The following is a 20,793-nucleotide window of genomic DNA, read 5'->3' as shown; positions in this document are numbered from 1 at the left end:
GATGACTTAATTCTTTAGTCCCTTGCACTGACCCCCTTTGTTTCCTGTTAGCGAGGTATGACTTGAACCGTTTTGTAGCACTGCCCGTGACACCATAGAATTCTGATTTATTTAAAAGGATGTTACGGTTCACACAATCGAATGCCTTTGACAAATCACAGAAAATACCTGCTGCTTGTAACTTGTTATTTAATGAATTAAGTACATTTTCACTGTAGGTGTAAATAGCCTTCTCTAAGATATCCTTATCCCACTAGTCAGCCACCCGGGCTGCCTATTACTGCTAGTACCCTGTTTAGAACATTCTAATGGAAAGCAACTCTCAAAGAGCATTGTATTTATCATCTTTGTTATCAGCACTATAAACATCCTGCCACTCTTGTTCCTTGACAAGGTTTAAAAAACTCTCTATTGTTGTTAGATTAACTTTCCTACATAGTTTGTAATTAAATATGACATTGGTTTGAGTACAAAAGCCTGTTAGTGCTAAACTTTGTGCATCATGGTCTGAAAGGCCGTTCACAGTTTTACTAACAGAGTGCCCATCTAGTAATGAAGAGTGAATAAAAATATTGTCTATGGCTGTACTACTGATCCCCTGCACCGAAGTTGGAAAAAACACAGTCTGCATCAAATCATATGAATTTGAGAGATCTACCAACATCCTTTTTCTTGCACCATCATATACAAAATTAATATTGAAGTCACCACATATAACTAATTTCTGATACTTCCTACAAAGTTAGTCAAGAACCCTCTCTAGCTCGAACAGAAATGCTCTGAAGTCAGAGTTAAGGGACCTATATACAACGACAATTAGAAGTTTAGTTTCACTGAATTCAACTGCCCCTGCATAACATTCAAATATCCATTCAGTGTAGTGTTGTGATACACCTATGGATTCAAATGGAATACTGTTTTTTACGTACATAGCTACTCCCCCATCCCACAAGGAACTCTTTGAGAAACAGCCAGCTAATCTGTATCCTGGTAAAGGAATTCTCTGAATTGTCAAATTATTTAAGTGGTGCTCTGATATACCAATAATTTCAGAGTCAACATCTATAATCAGTTAACAAACTTTATCTTTAATACCTCTTATACCTTGATGAAATATGCTAATTCCTTCTCTACTTGGAAGCATTACATACTCGGAAGGTGAGCCCTTAGTTAGAGGGACTTCCTTTAAGCAGGCATACCTATCAGCTGACTTGAATCTAAAAAATGGTGCAGCTTTAACACCAACTGCTACAGGAATTTTACCATGAGTGACCCCACCACCACCACCCACTACACTGTTACCTATAAGCTTAGCCAGCCTCCCCTTCCCATACCTATTGAGGTGTAGGCCATACCTAGTGAAACCCGATCTACTGATAAACCCAATTGACACCACTGACATATGACCCCTGCGCTCTGCCATCAGTGCCCTCCCCAGCCCCATGTAAACACACCTAACAGCCATATTAAGGTGAGGCCAATCATGACAGTGAGCTGTGTATTAATAGTTGGTTCATGGTGTCATCAACAGGGCTGTTATTTCAAAAACCCATACTGGTTAAAAGAAATGAAAGCTCTGTTTAAATGTAGATCACTGGACAGTAATAGTTATGAGACCTTGGGTTGTGTGTAATATGTGTACATGGATTAATTGATCTGTCATGCGATATGAATCCCATTGCTTTCCTCTCCAATCTTCACATAGGCATCATGCCAGTGACATCTAAACCCTAGTTTAAACTAAAGTGGGGTGGAAGCAAACAAGCATTCAAAGAACAATTTGCCAATGTTCACTACTATTTTTTTTATATCTCTCAACAAATATTTACACTAGAGGAAACAGAAAATAACATTCTTGTTTTTCAGTTGGAAAAGATAACAACATGTAGTTTTCATTTAATACAAAGCTAGTTATAGTCACAAACCAGAACTATGATACTGAGAGTGGGTTATTCTTTATGAAGAGAGCACTGTTGGTTATACAGTGAGCAGAGCACTGTAGGAAAAGAAAATTATGACAGTCTGAATTTTGATCTAAGCATCAATTGTAAGGAGATAGGAAATTTGATATTGAAAGGCACCTCCAGTCTTCCTTGACCTTATTCTTTCTTGTGTATATCAATGACCTTTCATCAATAACATTATCAGATGCAAAGTTTGTTTTGTTTGCAGGTGATACAAACATTTCTGTAAATAGTAAATCAATTATAATCTTAGAAGGGTCAGCTAACCAAATTTTTGTGGACATTTCACTAACCCATAAAAAAGTACTATATGCAGTTCAGAACTTGTAAAAGGTTTCCTGCCAGTATATGATTAAAATATGATGAGAAGCAGATATTTATTTATTTTGATCCAACATCAACTGATTACAAAAAAAGGTTTTTTTTGTTCCAGTCTTCTGGATAAGTCAGAGCCTTACTTACTAGGGTTACATATTACTGACTGGCACTTTTATCTACACAACGTGTTCTAAATTTAGTTGAGAGAACAGAGTTACATATATGGACCATACATAAACAAAATTGTTATTGCCATACTTAGATTAAGGAATCTACAGTCTGTAACACAGTATTCATATCTGACATTCAAATATTTACAGTTTGTGACACAGTCTAAGATCTGAGATTACATATATTTTTAGATAGATGGTCTTCCATCATACGAGTGTACTAAATCTAGAAACTCATCTATTGAATATACAGGATTGTTTAGGAGCCATAATTTTAATTTCATTTTTAGTTTTGTAATGGGCAATTTGGAGATATTAGGATGGAAGCAATTCAGTAGTTTTATACCTGCATAGTGAGGGCTTTTCTCATAAAGTGTTGTTCTATGAGAGATGATATGGGGTCTCTCTCTGCCTCTAGTGTTGTGATCGTGTATTTCTTTATTAAGTGTTTTGTTACTATTTACTGCCATAATGATTATCTTCAGCACATACAGGTTATGAACAGTTAGTATTTTAAATTCTTTAAACAAATTTCTGCAGGACTCCCTGGCACATTTCTTTCCCATAATTCTAAGTGCCTTCTTTTGTAAGGTAAGTACACTTTTCATATTACCTTTACTGCTGGATCCCCAAACCTCTATCCCATAACTTAGATGGGATTCAAATAGTGCAAAATATATTTGCCTCAGAGTGGTGATGTTACAAAAAGGTGTCAGTTTTCTTAGGACATATATGCTAGTACATAGCTTTTTTCAAATATCATTCACATGATCAGACCAGTTTAACTCTGCATCTAGTGTCAGGCCAAAAAATTTGGTCGAGTATTGTTTTTTAATGTATTCATCACCCATTAAGATTTTGTTTTCATGAGTTTTTTGCCTCCCAAGATCAAATTCAATATAGACAGATTTATCTGTGTTTAATTTTAGTTTGTTTTCATTAAAATACTGCAGAATTAAGCCTGCTGCAGTATTGGATTCCACTTCAAGCTGTGAATAGCTTGGATTGCTGCATATTAACGTGGTATCATCTGCATATGAGATAGCTGTTGCATGGTTTGTTATGGACTGACTATCATTTACATAGATAATAAAAAGAAGTGGTCCTAATATTGACCCCTGTGGAATACCAAAATTTATGTCAGTGGTGTTTGATTTGCATGCTACCTCTGTAGTGCTAATAGACACAAACTGCTTCCTATTTGTCAAGTAGGATCTCATCAGATTATGGACTGTGCCTCGAATGCCATAGTTCCACAGTTTGTCCAGCAATATGGTCATATCAACACAGTCAAATGCTTTTTGTAAGTCTAGAAAGATGCCACATACATGTTCTTTATTATCTATTGCTTGAGTGACACCTTCGACTAAGTTGGATGCTGCTGTAATGGTGGATAACCCCTTGACAAACCCATATTGCCCCTTAGAAATCACTTTTTTGCGTACCAGGAAGTTCCAGATTCTTATGTATATTACTTTCTCAAAGATTTTGGATATTATTGGAAGAACAGAAATGAGTCGAAAGTTTTCTACTAAATTCCTGTTTCCTTTTTTAAAAATAGGCACAACTCGGGCAATTTTCAACTCATCTGGAAATAGACCATCTTCCATATGAGAATTGATAACTGTTGATAAAGGTGATGCAATTTTATGTATACATTTCTTAAGAGTGTCCAGACTAAGACCATCATATCCTGCTGCATGGGAATTCTTTAAGCTACTCACTATTTTAATTATTTCTTCTTTACTTGTTTGCATCAAAAATATACTTCCTGACATTGGTGTTCCTCTGAATTTGTATTTATGATTTTTAAGCTGATTGTTTATGCTGGAGCCAACAGAAGCAAAGTAATTGTTAAATAGATCTGCTATCTTATTCTGATCAGTTTCTATTGTGCCGTTTATCATCAAGTGATTTTCAGTTGTATGTTTCCCAGATTTACCAATTTCTCTATTTACTAGTGACCATGATGTTTTGGAGATATTATTTGAGTTCTGAATGACACTTTCAAAATGTTTCTGTTTTTCTGAAATTAGGAGGTCTACATAGTATTTCTGATACTTTTTGAACTCTTCTTTTAATTGTTTATTGCTCAAGTCATTTAACATAGCATACTCATACCATCTTAGTTTTTCTCTAGCTTCAGTGACTGAACTTGATATCCAGTTTCGGGTTACAGCATGTGACTGAATTCTCTTTTTTATTAATGGACAGGCTTGATTAAGAATGTAGAATAGTTCACTTAAGAATTTGCCATAACTATGAAGTGTAGTTAGATCACTGTTCCAATCCACATTCCTTAGCATATTATTCAACTGAGTTATATTTTGGTCTGTATTCATCCTAATATATCTATAGCAACTGTGTGTAGGAACCTTTTTTATGTGCACACTTAGTTCTACTGCATGGTGGTCTGACAAAGCACTTATAATAACAGAAGATGTAAGATTGTAAAGACGAATACCAGTGATTATGTTATCTATTGCAGACTGGCATGTTTCAGTCTCCTTGGTTGCAGTGTTTATCAGGTATCTTACATTATATTCAAGCAGAGTATTCTTGAATAGTCTAGTGTGTAACTTATCTGCTAATACATTTATGTTGAAATCTCCTATAATTACTAACTTGTTCAAGTGTGATATAAAAACATTCTCTATTATGTCACAAAACTTTGTTAAGAAAACTTTGAAGTTTCCACCTGGTGGTCTATATAAACATATAACATAAATTTCATCATTTGGTATCTTTATACATGCTGCACATAATTCAATTGTTCCTTCTAATGAATATTTACTTACATTTACAGAATTAAAATCAAATGTGCTCTTTACATACATTGATACACCTCCACCTCTGATAGTAGATCTGCAAAACTTATTAGCTAGTACCATGTTTAGAGGTTTAAAAAGTTCTAATTTGGCATCAGATAGCCAGTGTTCACTAATACCAAGCACATCAGGCATAGTTTCATTTACAAACACGTCTAATTGTTCATATTTCTTGCTCAAGCCCTGTACATACTGGTGGATTATTTTAAAGTTGTAAATACCTTGTTGTAGATTTCTCTGCTTTACCAACTTAAATAAGGTCAAATCTCTGTTTCTCTTGTGGGCTTCCTCTTCTTTCTGGTTTCCACTAAAAAATCATTTAGATGGGATGGAGGCACTGGCTTCCGTCTGCTGTCTGAAGTTTTTTTAGTTGACAGTACTGGTTCTGCTAATGTTGGAGTTGATTCTGCTGCTATTGTAAATGGTTCTGCTGTTGCTAATGATGGTTCTGTTGCTTTTGCTGTTGATTGTGTAACCGTTCTTGATGCTTTTAATACTTTTGGCGGAGTTGGTCCAGCTACCATTGATAGAAGAAGTTCACAGTGTTAAATTATTAGGTTTACAGCTTGATAATAAATTTAACTGGGAGGAGAATATCACAGAACTGGTGAAGCACCTCAACAAATCTCTGTTTGCTTTGCAAATGTTGTCAAACATAACTGACATAAAAATAAAGAAGCTAGTGTACAATGCTTACTTTCAATCCATAATGTCATACGGGTTGTTTTCTGGGGTAACTCATCGATCCAAGCTAAAGTTTTCTGAGACCAAAAATGTGCAATAAGAATTATTTGTGGCATGAACTGAAGAACATCCTGCAGAGGGCTGTTTAAGTAACTGGGGAGGGGGAGGGGGGGTGCTAACTACTGTTTCCCAATATATTTATTCATTAATGAAATTTGTTATTAAAATATGTCTTTTTTTCTCTCAAACCAGCACCTCAGTTTATGGAATCTATACTAGAAATAAGAATAACATCCACAAAGATTTAAAGTCACTTACTTTGGTTCAAAAAGGTGTTCACTATACAGCAATACACGATTTCAGTAACATGCCAGCAGTCGTAAAAAGTTTAACTAGTAATAATGTTCATACAACAATGAAAACAATAAGTATTTGACAAAATAATTTAATTGAATGGATAAAAAACACACGCACAAAAGAAAAACATAATTAGGCAAGCTTTCAGAGCCAGTGGCTCCTCCTTCAGGCAGAAGGGTTGAAGTGGCAGGAAGAGGGGTTAAGGAAAAGGAGTGGAGAGGTCTAGGAAGAGAGGAAGATTTCAGAAAAGTCACACAGAACTGCAGTTCAAGGGAGACTTACCGAAGAGAAAGGAAAGAGTCTTTCCTTCTCATCCCATACAGTAAGACTCCTCTCGCCTGCAGCTCTGGGTGAATTTCCTGAAATCTGCCCCTTTTCCCAGACCTCTCCAGTCCTTCTCCTTCACCCCTCTTCCTTCCCCATCAACCATTCTGCCTGAAGAAGGAGCCACTGGTGAGTAGATTTTTTAATAATAAAGTTCAGCTTGAGAAGAGCCTAAAGGATTTATTCATGGCCAACCCCTCCTACTCCATTGATGAATTTCTTAGTAGAACCAACTGATGCATGTATGTTATTAATAGTATCACATAATGTGAATGTTGCATACAATCTGACTTCTGTGCCAATTTTGCGCAGTAATGCAATCATTGTTAAAAGAGTGCTGTAAAATGTTTTTATTTTATGCTTGGCTACAATAGTCTGAGAATTATCATATGTACCTAAGTTTATTAAACACTTAATATTCAGTGACAAGTTTTAAATCCCTTTAAATGTAAATACGCTTAATTTTATTTATTTATTGACTGATTCCACAGCTACAAGGATGATTTAATTTGGAATCTGTGGAAGGTACATTAGCATATCTATTTTTATTTACTAAGTATTTATTGTGTATTCTTGTTTTCAGCATGTTCCACATCCCACAGGATCTCTTCACTATGGATCAACTGGAATGAAAAATACATCTAATCTAATCTAAAACTTTTCATGTACACTGGCAGACAATTTTCACTCGGAGATCACTGCAATTGGCTGGAAAACTGCAAGGGGGATACTAATTCCTAATGAGTAAAATCAGCTGATGAAAGGCTAGCATTTGCACTCTAGTTCTTAACATTAAACATTAAATCCTGAGCTCTCTGGGATTGTGGCTAACTGGATGGTATATTTTCAGATTTGTTATGCACTCTGTGTGTGTTTTCACTCTAGTCAGACAGCAGGTTGTATAGGTTTAACACCCATGAACATACACACTATGTGATCAAAAGTATCCTGACACCACCAAATACATACGTTTTTCATATTAGGTGCAGTGTGCTGCCACTTACTGCCATGTACTCCTTATCAGTGACCTCAGTAGTCATTAGACATTGTGAGAGAGCAGAATGGGATGCTCCATGGAGCTCGCGGGCTTCAAACATGGTCAGGTGATTTGATGTCACTTGTGCCATAAGTCTATACACGAGATTTCCACACTCCTATAACATTCCTAGGTCCACTGTATCTGATGTGATAGTGGAGTGGAAACACGAAGGGATACTTACAGCACAAAATCATACAGGCTGACCTCATCTGTTGACTGGCAGAGACCACAGACAGTTGAAGAGGGTCATAATGTGTAATAGGCAGACATCTATCCAGGCCATCACACAGGAATTCCAAACTGCATCGAGATACACTGCAAGTACTATGATAGTTTGGCGAGAGATGAGAAAACTTGGATTTCATGCTTGAGCAGCTCCTCATAAGTCACACATCACGTTGATAAATGCTATATGATGCCTCGCTTGGTGTAAGGAGTGTAAGCATTGGACAATTGAACAATGGAAAAATGATGTGTAGAGTGATGAATCACGGTACACAATATGGCAATCCAATGGCAGGGTGTGGGTATGGTGAATGCCCTGTTAATGTCATCTGCCAGCGTGTGTAGTGCCAACACTAAAACACAGAGGCGGTGGTGTTATGGTGTGGTCGTGTTTTTCATGGAGGTTGTTTTGCATGGCATTATCACAGCACAGGCCTACACTGATGTTTTAAGTCTTCTTGCATCCCACTGCTGAAGAGCAATGTGGGGATGGCGATTGCATCTTTCAACACGATCGAGCACCTGTTCATAATGCACGGCTTGTGGTGGAGTGGTTACATGACAATAACATCCTTTAATGGACTGGCCCACACAGAGTCCTCACCTGAATCCTACAGAATACCCTTGGGATGTTTTGGAATGCTGGCTTCATGCCAGGCCTCATCGACTGACATTGATACCTCCTTGAGGAATGGGCTGCCATTCCCCAAGAAACCGTACAGCATCTGATTCACCGTATGTCTGCTAGAGTGGAAGCTGTCATCAAGGCTAGGGGTAGGCCAACACCATACTGAATTCCAGCATTACCAATGGAGGGCGCCATGAACTTGTAAGTCATTTTCAGCCAGGTGTTCGGATACTTTTTATCACAGAGTGTATATGATCTTTTATCTGATAAGGGGACCTTATCAATTTTCTATATATATATATATATATATATATATATATATATATATATATATATATATATATATATATATATATATATATATAGGATTTGAAAGTCTTTGCCCAGATATCAGTTTCTTAATGCAGTGTGACAAGTTTCCTATACAAATGAGACAGTTTCCAAAGTTAATTGCAAAACATTTTCCTGATGTTTTGTAGATACCTGTAGTTGAATGCGTATGTCGAAAACTGGTGTGTCTGGTTCATATGTCCTTAGCAACAATCTTTTTAACTTTTTACATTTATTTAAACCCTGTATTTTTTGTAAAATGGGAATTATAATAAAGACATATTGAATCATAATTTTATAGCGAAATTAACATTTTATTTTTAGTTATGGTCATGTGCAACAAATTAAAATTTGCTACAGAAATTTGTAGTAACTTATATACATCAACAATAACCCAGGGTGAATTTCACTCCAAATCTCCTCTGCTTACTGCTAATGCCCACTAGTTTCTTCTTTCTTCATTCCATGGAGAAATGAGCATATGAAATGCATCAGTATTATTGATGAAATTTCCCAGCATATTAAAGTAGTTTTAATCTGTTAGGAAATTTCAGTTCAGCATACACTCTGCTACATAGTCAACTTTCATTCTGTAGTGTTATTGATGTGTATAAGTCACTTCATATACCTGTACCAAATTTAATTTGTTGTATGTGACCTATAATTGAAAATAAAATGATGTTATTTTCATTATAAAATTATGATTCAATATTTATTTCTTTATTATAATTCCCATTTGGCAAAAGATATAGGATTTAAATAAACGTAAAAAAACCTGTTGTTAAGGAGATTTACACAAAAAATACCAGTGTTTGATGCTATGCAATCAGATACAGACATCTACGAAACATCTGGGTAATGTTTCGCAGTTAACAGTGTTCAGAAATTGTCTCATTTCTAACGCAACTTTTTTGACTTTTTCTTTTTTTAAATTGTGTTTCATGTTAGGGAACTGATGTCTGGGCACAGACTTTCAAATCCTATAATGAAAATGTAATGGGGCCTGTCCATAAGGTCCATTTGTCAGATAAGCTCATATGTTTTTTGACTGGCAACCTGCTGTCTGATCAGAGTGCATACTCACAGAAAATGTATAACAAATCCAATAATGACTTGAATACATTGTAGTCATCTACACAAGTCTGGAAATGAATGACTTGCTGAGTTAGATGTCTGCCAGAAGTGGCAGGTACTTGGTGGCCTGACGTCACGTGCCGTGACCCCAGAAAGCTCAGGATTTAACTTTGAGTTTCTTAGTAACTAGAGATAATTACTTTATTCTTAAGTACTTTCATCCTATTTCAGCATGTGCTATATCTTGGATAGTTCCAGATACCTGCTGTGCCACAACTGAAGCTCTCAAGGATTTTGTTAATGTAAGTGTAAGGGAGTAAATAAAATAAATTACATTAATGCAATGTAAAGTTATACAGAGAGTTACACAGAGACAATTGGCTGCTGTCCTCAAACAGCTGGAAGCTGCATTGGCCACGCTTGATAGGCTTCTGGCTACTGCTCGAAGCTGCAGTGACATTGGGATGCCATTGATGAGACCTGCAACATCATTGCAATCCCCTGGTGACATGGTTGTCATTGCATCCTCCGATACGCAACTCTGACTGGTCCGTCTCCACTTGAGAGTTGGTGGTGGACACTACACTGGTAGGTTCACTTGTCAGGGGGCAGAAGGCAGAAGAGGGAATGGGGCACTTGGCTGGCTCCTTATGCCTCAGCAACAGGTACGAGATGTTGCTTAGTGTTGGTAATACTTCTGAGTTAGCATAGGATGCCTCTCCTGCTAGGTCAGCAGCCGATTTTTTGCCCAGTCTGGATAAGTTCAGAGAGGGGTATGTTAGTCATTGGGAGCTCTGACATTAGGCTGGTAATGGAGCTCCTTAAAGTAATAGAAGGCAGGGTGGGAAAGCCAGTGTCCACTCGGTATGTTTGCTTGTGGGGGGGGGGGGGGGGGGGGGGAGTCTCGTCCGGGACGTGGAGACTGTGCCAGTGGTTATCGATGAGTGTGTTGCATGGAACCAGCTGCAAATAGTGGCACATATCAGCACAAATGATGCCTGCCATTCGAGTTCTGAGGCCATCCTCAGTTCCCTTCAGAGGATGGTTGATTTGGTGAAGGCAACTAGCATTGCACATGCTCCTCTGGTTTGGAGCAAAGTGCAACTCAGACTATTCTATGATGTTACGGGATGCAAATTTATTGACATCTGCTATGCTCAGACTATTCTGTGATGTTACTGGATGCAAATTTCTTGACCCGAGAACTACAGGTCTCCCCTTAATCGGTCAGGTGTGCACTACAGGCAAGAAATGGCTATTAGGGTTTTTTTTAGGCTTGAGGAAACCATCCTTGAGGTCAGAGACAAATTGCTTGCCAAAATTGAAGATACATCATCCACAATGCTCTAAGAGAGTGGTCGTCCTCACAGGAAAGACGTAGAAAAAATTAATATGGTATTAATAAACTGTTGGAGCATCCAAGGAAAGGTTCCAGAATTAGATCATTAATTGAAGGTTTATTGCCCAGACAATATTAGAGAAGTGAAAGTATGTTGAAATTGGAAGTGAATAGCAACAAAATCCTAAGTTCAGATTGGAATATTTATTGTAAGAATAGGTGAGTCACTAATTGTGATGGGGCATTAACTGCAGTAAAAAGTTTGATAATATCTAAAGGGGTTATCATGGATTCTGAATTTGAATTAATCTGAGTGAAGTTAAGCATGAAAGGTTGGTCAAAAATGGTAATTGGATGATTTTATAGACCACCTGGGTCAGAAGCTGTAGTGGTAGAACACTTAAGAGAGAATATAGTTATTAATATTCCTGATCATGTCATTGCAATATGAGGCAACTTCTACATCCCATGTTCAGATTTCAACTGGTGCCAGAGACAGAGATTCATGTGACACTATTGTGAATGTCTTTTCTGACTCCATCATAGGCCTCCTAGCAATGAACAAGCCTGAAATTATCAAATCAGTTAACAGAGAGGAGGCCATTAGTGATCATAAGGCAGTGATAGTAACTATGACTATGGGTATTACAAATGATGTTAAGAAAGGTAGGGAAATATGTTTGCTTAGCAAGATGAAACAATGTAAAATACAGGATGCAATAATGACACTATTATGGAATGGATAGATTGCTATTAGGTATATAGCAGAGATGTAGTCAGGCGGCTTTTTTTTTTTTCTTTTCTTTTTAAATAAACAATATAGGGGAGAGTGGACATGGGGTAAGAGTGGACACAGAATTATTTCAGTGAAATTATCTTTGGAAATTTTGTATGTTCACGTTCCAAAATGGCCCCCTGGGGCAAGTGCAGACACTTGATGAGGGGCAAGTGTGGATGGTGTCCACTGTTACACCAGTCCTGGTTTAGGACAGAGGCCATCTTTTAGTTTCATAATTTTATGTTTATCAATGATTTTAGTAAATTATCTATATTGTAGATGGTGAGGACATATATCCAGAAAAGTGATAGGGCTAATATTGATGAAGAAAAAGTTCAGAAAGCAGTAAAAGAAGTTTTGTTCGAAAAGGGGAGTATTCGATGAACTGCAGAGAAATTTGAATTACAGAAGTCTATGCTACAGAAATGCCTAACCACAGGTAAGAAATATGCTGCTGAAAGCATTTAGATCCATCCAAGTGAGTTTCCAAACAACTATGCCACCATATAATAATTCTATTGTTCTTTGTAAACCAACTGTCTTAGACAAATAACAGATACAGTTGTGTAACTGCCTAAATCCTTTTCTATTCCATAAATTGAGGCTGATTACATTATATACTTTTTTCAGGTCCATGTGATGGAAGTGGTTCTGGAAATTCAGATGAAGAAATTCAAACACTTAATATGACAGAGTCCAAATACAGAGTTCACAAGGTTTTTACAGATCCTCAAGAGAAATTACTAGCTCAATACTCCATGAAGGCATAGAATTTATATTATGGACTGACATACAACCAAGCATGTGAACTGGCGTATATGTATGCTAAAAAACTGCAAAAAAGAAATTACCCTAGGAGCTGGGATGTTAAGGCATAAGGCAGGAAAGGACTGGTTGTATGGATTTTTACAAAGGCAACAGAAGCTATCTCTTTGTAGACCTGAAAATACAAGCTTTGCAAGGGATGCAGCATTTAACAAAGCAAATGTTAGCCTTTTCTTTGACAATTTAAGTTCACTCTAGACAGGATAATGAACTTGGATGAGAGTGGCATTCCTACCGTAATGTAGCCTCCTAAAGTTATTGCAGAACATGGTAAGAAGTAAGTGGGAATGGTGGCATCACAAGAGAGAGTTGAAAATGTCACCATGTGTGCTTTCTGTTCAGCCTTAGGGATGGCCATACCGGCAGTGTTCATTGTTCAATGAGTCCATATGAAATACAAATTTCTGGACGGTGTGCCAAATGGTAGTATTGGATTCGCCAACAAATCTGGATACATGACTATCGAATTATTCCTCGAAGTTTTGAAGCATGTAGCTAAGCAGATGAGCTGTTCGAAAGACAATCGCCTACTCATACTTCTGGAAAATCATGCAAGTCACATCAGGATTGATGTTATCAGCATAGCCAAAGATGCTGGAATCACTCTGCTGACATTCCCATCATATTGTTCCCACAGTATCCAACCACTACATATCACTATGTTTGGGCCATTTAAGGGATATCTAAGAATAGCAATGGCTGACTGGATGAGAATGCAACCTGGTTGCCCAATCATTATTTCAGTGAGCGCTATGGTTTGTGGGATAGCATTTCTACTTTCATTTACCCCAATAAAATATCGCATCTGGCTTTAAGGTGCCTGGATTCTGACCACTTAGGTTGGCATTCACTGAAGATGATTTTTGGCCATTGGAAGTAACTGAGCAGCCAGCAGCCTCTATGTCAAGTTGTGCCCCCCCCCCCCCCCCCCCCACTCCTGTGGCACCTGCAAATTTGTGTGATGCTCCACCTTCCACTTCCTGAAGACTGAAGACTGTTGACCTTTCCCAAAAGCCACAAGGCAAGAAGGAAAACTGAGGCCAAAGAAATCTGCAGTTTACACTAGTAACCCAATCAAAGATGAATTGGAAGCAGCAGTGGTGGGTTAAATAAGATCAGCTTTAAAGAATACTTTGTTCCAGAGCAAGAAGGAGACGAAGATCTCTGCAAAAAATAAAATCTGTGATGGTACAGACAGTGAATTGGAAACCCTTTCATCCACTGTGCTGGATGAGGGATATTGTGAAAGAGATGATGATTAAGCCCAAACCTTACAAATGTTGACAGCTGAGGAAGAAGAGAGGTCTGGTGATTTTGTTTTGGTTCATTTTGCCACCAAGAAGACTTTTAAATATTATGTTGGCCAAGTTGTGAATACAGCTGGGAAAGAGGAAGTGTATGTTTCGTATCTGCAGAACAAAGGATCTGGATTTGTATTCACTTTTGTCCCAGATGGGTCAATAGTGGAGAGGCCTGATATTATTTGTCTCCTGCCTGCTGCAAAAACAACTGGGACACTAAGGCATGGGAGGATGCTGCAGTTTAATGTTAATTTTGGAAAGTACAGTATTTTTTAAAACAAAGCAAAAAAATTTCTTTAGGTTAATGTTTCACATTTATCTAGGAATAAATAAAACTCTTTTTTGGGAAAGTTGGTTCTGTTTGTATCAAAAACATACTGTCCACTTTTGCCCCATGCAGTTTTAATCAATGACTGGGTTTGCCCCACCATGGGGCAAATGTGGACAGATTGCAGACATCTCGTTTTTTTTTTTAGCTGGTAGTCAAAATGTTGAAGGTACAAAGAAGTGCTTTAACGATTCTGGTAACGTGAAAACTGGTGAATCCTAAGATACTGAATTTAAAAAATTTGCCTCAAATGGTTTTAGGATAAAGCATGGAACATAAAAAAATGTTCACATTAGCCCCACCCTCCACTACACACACACATTCACGCAGATGCAGCTCTCACACTTATGACCACTGTTCTGGCTCTTGTTTCATAATATTTGCTTAGAAAGAGTTACAGGACACAAACTGCAAAGTATATGAGCAGTGAACATCAAATATTCAGTGCTGAGGATGAAGATGTAGAGCACAAATAGAAAACATTTAAAAGCATCTCTCAGTCTGCCGCAACAGGTATGTTCTGACCGAGGTCTTAAGCGATGGGAAAGGCCCACCATAGTTTAATACCCAGGTTAGTACACTGCTACATAAATAAAAGAGAGCTTCAGCCCAGATTCAAGAGAAGTCAAACCGAGCTGACAAACAAAAGCTGAACGAAGCAAAAATGAGCATTAGGAGAGCAATGACACAAGTGTTAAATGGCTTTGAAATTATAATTTTGTGAACTGACCTGATTAAAAGCCCTTAGAGGTTTTAGTCTTACATACAATCACTATTCTGTCACTCATTGACCATAATGTCACCAAAATGGAAGATAAAAAGAGAGGAGGTTAAAATACTGAATTCTGTCTTCCAAAACTTTGTCACTGCAGAAGACCATAGTATGGTCCCTCCTTTTAATAGTCATACATATGTCAAAATGGCAGATATTGGGATAACTGATTGTGGAATAGAAAAGCAACTACAATTGTTTAGTAGTGGAAATGCATCAGGACCAAGTGAGATACCTGTAAGACTCTATAAAGGTTATGTGAAAGGACTTGCTCTTCTTGTAACAGCAGTTTATCAAGTTTGTGGGAGCAGTGAAGGGTACCTATTGAGTGGAAAAAGAAGAGCAGGTCATTCCTCTACTCAAGAAGGGTCTAGGTCTACATTGTGACATTAATCTGTTGTAGAATTACGGAACATGTTTTATGCTCAAGAATTATGATGTTTTTGGAGAACAAAAATCTCCTCTATAAAAATTGACATGGATTATGCAAACAGAGATCCTCAAAATGCAGCTTGCTCTTTTCCTCCATGAGATCTGTAGCACTGTAGGCAATGGCACTAACATTGACGCCATGTTCCTTGACTTCAGCAAGACATTTGACACCATCTTGGACTGCTGTTTGTTAAGTGAAAAAAATATGAGCTTACTAAATATTGGACCAGATTTGCAACTAGATCCAAGATCCAGTGTGTCACTCTCAATGCAACAAAATAGATGGATGAAGAGGATATTTCTGGAGTACCTAAAGAAAGTGTGATAAGACAGTTACTGTTTTCAATGTATATAAATGATATAGTAGAAGGTGTTGGAAGCTCTTTAAGACTGCCTATAAGAAAGCAGTAATGCCAGAAAACAATATCAATTTGCAGAATGACCTACACGGGTTGATGGATGGTGGAGGTGCTGACAGTTGACCTAAACATAAATAAATGTAACATATTGGGCGTATATAGGAAAAGAAATCAACTACTGTACAATTACACTATTGATGACAAATTGCTAGAAATTGTATCTACCATAAAATACGTAGTAGTAATTATCCAGAGCAGCCTTGAGTTGAGTGACCACATAAAACAAGTAGTAGGAAAAACAGATGCCAGACTGAGATTCATAGGAATAATCTTAAGGAAGTGGCTTACATTGTGCTTGTTCAACCAATTCTTGAGTACTGTTCATCAATATGGACCCTTACTAGATAGGGCTGATAGAAGAGATAGAGAGGATACAATGTAGAGCAGTGCATTTCCTCAGGAGATTGTTTGGTCAGTGTAAGAGTGTTACAGAAATACCCAACAAACTCAAGAGGCAGATGCTACAAGGGAGGCATAATGCATCACGGAGATGTTTACTTCTGAAATTTCAAGAGAGTACTTTCCGTGAAGAGTTGGACAACATATTACAATCTCCCTCGTGAAATGGCCATGGCAAGAAAATTCAAGACATTGAAGCTAATAGAGTGGCTTACCTACAATCATTCTTCCCAGGTGCCAGTTGTGAGTGGAATGCTGAAGAGGGTATCAGTTAGTGGTACTGGAGGTACCCTCTGCCACACACTGTCAGATGGCTTGTGTAGTGCTGATCTAGATGTAGACTTGTTGATTCATCTGACAGAATGGTAGTGTTTAGAAGCTGAATTATTGGAGCTGGCTGAATATAGTTAGATGGGAAGTTGAAATTTCTCATAGTATCCTGGTGCATCACTTCTGTCACTTTGAACTGTGCTATAATTTGTACATGACTATTGTAACCCTTTAATTTAGAACCTACATAGCCCCCAAACATATCACATGGTGGCCTTTAGTGGAGCTCTCAGTCACTCTTAATAATATTTAATGCATCACAGAAGCCATTTTTTACTTTTATTTTCTTTTATGGTTGGTGCTTTTCTTTAGAAGAGTTTGTCCCTGACCATGCAACTCTTGGAGATGCTATCTGCAACATTACTTCAATGTCATTGGACCCCAAAAAGTGGGGAATCATGACCAGCCGCCTTGTTCACTAACCATAGATCATTTGCGTGATTGTCATCAAAATGCTGTGGACTGAGTTTGTGTTCATTGTGTATGAGCATGACTAAATGTTGGCCTTTTCTGCAGTACTAAACAGCTCACTGGCTTAAGTTTAATGACATCAAAATGCTGTGGACTGAGTTTGTATTCATTGTGTATGAGCATGACTAAATGTTGGCCTTTTCTGCAGTACTAAACAGCTCACTGGCTTAAGTTTAATGACATCAAAATGCTGTGGACTGAGTTTGTGTTCATTGTGTATGAGCATGACTAAATGTTGGCCTTTTCTGCAGTACTAAACAGCTCACTGGCTTAAGTTTAATGACATCAAAATGCTGTGGACTGAGTTTGTGTTCATTGTGTATGAGCATGACTAAATGTTGGCCTTTTCTGCGGTACTATACAGCTCACCGGCTTAAGTTTAATGAGAGTGAGCCTATAATCTTTAATTTTACTCATGTAAGTAGTAATACACTGAAATTTATCTGTCAGTCATTTTATGTCACTGGGAAAAAATCTTTCTTGTCGCTGCGTATCGAGCTCCTTTCTGAGCCACTGACAGCTTTATAGTTATTGTGTAATCTAATCAAGCACATCCCATCATGATTCCACCTGCAGGAAGAACACAGCCTTAGACAAAAAAACTAACTAAATGTATGGACTTATGACTTGCAGATAGAGTACCAAGATGGACATCCTGTACAGTCCGTTATATAATTTTCACACATGGATACAGTCAACTGTCATCTGCTGTTATGGCAGTCATAAATCTGAAGTGAAATACATCTGTGCCACGACCGCATATTATCCTCACTGGAATTGCAAAATTCATTTGTGTCTCTGCTATAAGAGTGAAACTGTGTGAAGTGAGGTAAGTAGTGGAACTTGAGAAAGAGAACAAAAGTTTAAGATCCACACTGGGCAGGAAATAACATGTCTTCTGTGCCATTATGACAACCTCAACTGTAGGAACGCCAAAAAACATACACGATAGACAAACAGTGACTATATTCATCAGATCCAAATGCAACATGTCAAGATGACAAATCAGAGATTCAGAGAATCAATAAATTCAAAGTAAGAGATAATTAAGAGGTATGAGGACATCACACAATGTCCCCGTCACTGATGCAGCAACAGAGGCAACAGTAAAAAGATTCTGGAAGACATGACAGTACAGGAAAGTTTGAAATCTGAGCCACTGCAAAAGCGTAAGTCTTAGATAATTGTATACAATTTTCCTGATATTATGGGTACACAATAGGATTTATGTGAGCAATATTCATCAAAAATAATCAACAGAAACCAGTTCAAAATGTAAACCAGAGATACTCTAATGAGCCAAAACTTGCTAAGTAACCATTTTTGTTGTGAAATATAGCCCTCAGATTTGTGGAAAGTATATATCCCACCAAACAACAGTGTTTTAATACTTTTTAAGAAGTGAAGTTACCAAAAAAAATAGTTTCTGGAAGGGGCTTGGGAAGTATACTTATCACAAAATTAATCTAAATGATTAATGGAAAATCTCATATAAAAATGTGAAACAAATACTAACAAAGAGACAGAGGGGCTGGCCAGTACTTGCCTCAGCTCAGTACAGCCAATAGATACACAAAAAACAGAGAAAACGTAAATTTTCGGTTTTGTTTTTTGTGTATCTATTGGCTGTACTGAGCTGAGGTAAGTACTGGCCAGCCCCTCTATCTCTTTGTTAGTATTTGTTTCACAAAATTAATCTGTCGTTTGTAGTCCTTGGGAAGCATACTTACCACCAACTTCATGGTATCCCAAAGTTTTTGGGAATACATCTTATGACCTCTGTCTATGCCTAACATCTTGTAGTAGTACACTGCACTTGGTGTATGAAAACTGCTACAACAATCAGTTTATATTTATCGTGGGAGTAGTTTTTGATCCTGAATCACAAAATAAATTTATCAAAAAATACTTATAGTCAGTTGATCACAGTTATAATAGGATAGCAAAAAAATTATCTTTGCTAAGTTGCTACAAAAAATGCGACCTCAAAAGCATTAATAATTTTGTCTGCCTTTGTAATGGAATACAGTAGCGATTCTGCATGGTATGGATATGATAAGTCCTTGATAGGTTGCCAGAGGTATGTAGCACCAGACATATACACACAGGTTGTGATAAACCTGATGGATTCTTTCCATTTGTTATGTTTTTTCCGTTTCTAAAAATAACAATTTTTTTCACTAATTTTAATCTTGTTCTCAATACGTTCCTCTGCAGGCATGTAGCACTTGCCAAAACCCCTCAAGTTCTTATTTAGACTAGATTTCACTTAAATCTATTATTAAGATTATTATCTTATCTGTTCTGATTCCACTGGAGTAATCAGTTTTCATTAGGGCACTGTTAATTAAAGGTTACAGTAACTGAAATTAGCACTGTAGTTTGAGATGTGTAACACTTTGTGAGTTAATCAGCATAATTCCATAAAGTGATGTACACCATTTGAATCTGACTTTCCTGTAAAGTTTTTAAATCACCAAAAACTAATTATCTTATGCAATAAATATCATTAGTTTCTAGCTATTGCTGATTTCAATTGTAGATTTTCTAACAACTGTTAGATACCAAACTTTGTGTACATATTTTTGTTACCTTATTTTTTCCAAACCATTGACATACAGCATTAATTAATTATTTCATATAATTTACCATTGTTTACAGTACAGTGCTCATTCATACGAACAAAATACTTCACATTGGCATAGGGGTAATAGTATGTAGTAGGGATAGTAGTAGTGATAGTAGTATCTATTTTTCTAAATTTCTGACTAGCAACATTTTCTATAAATCAGAATCATATTAGTTATTGCAGTTCATCAAAAACAATAAATTCCACCCTAGCCAAATTTAAATGCATTAGGCAGTTTTCAAAATAACAATTTATTGTTATGCCCATCTATAAGTAGTCAGACATTGACCAAAATAGCCAATCACTGGTTTGAGAGTTAATAAGTAACACGTATGCCAGACATGTTCTCGTTATTTGACTCATTTTTCTATAAAATATATTCTGCATGCTAGAGTACACATTCTGGTCACCAAAAATTTATGAACTTTAATATTTAATTATTTTTGAACAACTTTAGTAGGTAAAAATAATGAATATTGTGCCTGAGCCCTGTTGTATTATCAAAAGTGTATATGGTTATTGTCATTGAAGTGACTAATTGTTGGCCTTGTTGATGTTAATTATGGACCAACTTAAATGAATAATCTTTAACAAATTACTGAAGAACTGCACTAAATGTGAACTGTGTCAGTTACATGTGAACTGTTTAGTTTTATGGCCACAGTTGAAAACTTTGCCACAATAATTGTGAGTGCTGGCTTGAAAATTTGCTGTAATGATTGTTCGTTGTGTAAAAACTGGTCACCATAATTAATAACTGAATTTCACATGAATAAATGTCTATATCAACATTCTAGAATGAAATTTTCACTCTGCAGTGGAGTGTGCA

This window comes from Schistocerca nitens, chromosome 1, assembly GCF_023898315.1.
Source record: "Schistocerca nitens isolate TAMUIC-IGC-003100 chromosome 1, iqSchNite1.1, whole genome shotgun sequence".
NCBI classification, from domain to species: Eukaryota; Metazoa; Arthropoda; class Insecta; order Orthoptera; family Acrididae; genus Schistocerca; species Schistocerca nitens.
This window is presented reverse-complemented; position numbering follows the sequence as displayed.